This window comes from Juglans regia, unplaced genomic scaffold, assembly GCF_001411555.2.
Source record: "Juglans regia cultivar Chandler unplaced genomic scaffold, Walnut 2.0 Scaffold_2535, whole genome shotgun sequence".
Taxonomy (NCBI): domain Eukaryota; kingdom Viridiplantae; phylum Streptophyta; class Magnoliopsida; order Fagales; family Juglandaceae; genus Juglans; species Juglans regia.
Window position 1 is genome coordinate 1 of NW_023356752.1, and position 233 is coordinate 233.

General features: G+C 52.8%; 1 pseudogene; it reads left to right on the forward strand.

Moving 5' to 3' along the window:
• On the forward strand, positions 1 to 100 carry LOC118345391 (annotated as a pseudogene; the record flags this gene model as incomplete).
• Positions 101 to 233: the final 133 nt, after the last annotated feature.

The window sequence follows — 233 nt, forward strand, 5'->3', positions numbered from 1 at the left end:
CTAATGCACCGGATCCCATCAGAACTCCGCAGTTAAGCGTGCTTGGGCGAGAGTAGTACTAGGATGGGTGACCTCCTGGGAAGTCCTCGTGTTGCACCCCTCGTTTTTGTTTTTTCCGCCTTGCGAGAAAAATTGACAAGAAGGACCACTCGGGAGCGGATTTTTGGGAAAATCTCGCCCTGCCCATCGCGTAGCCATGGGTTTGGATCAGATCTCCGTTTGGATTGGGATCG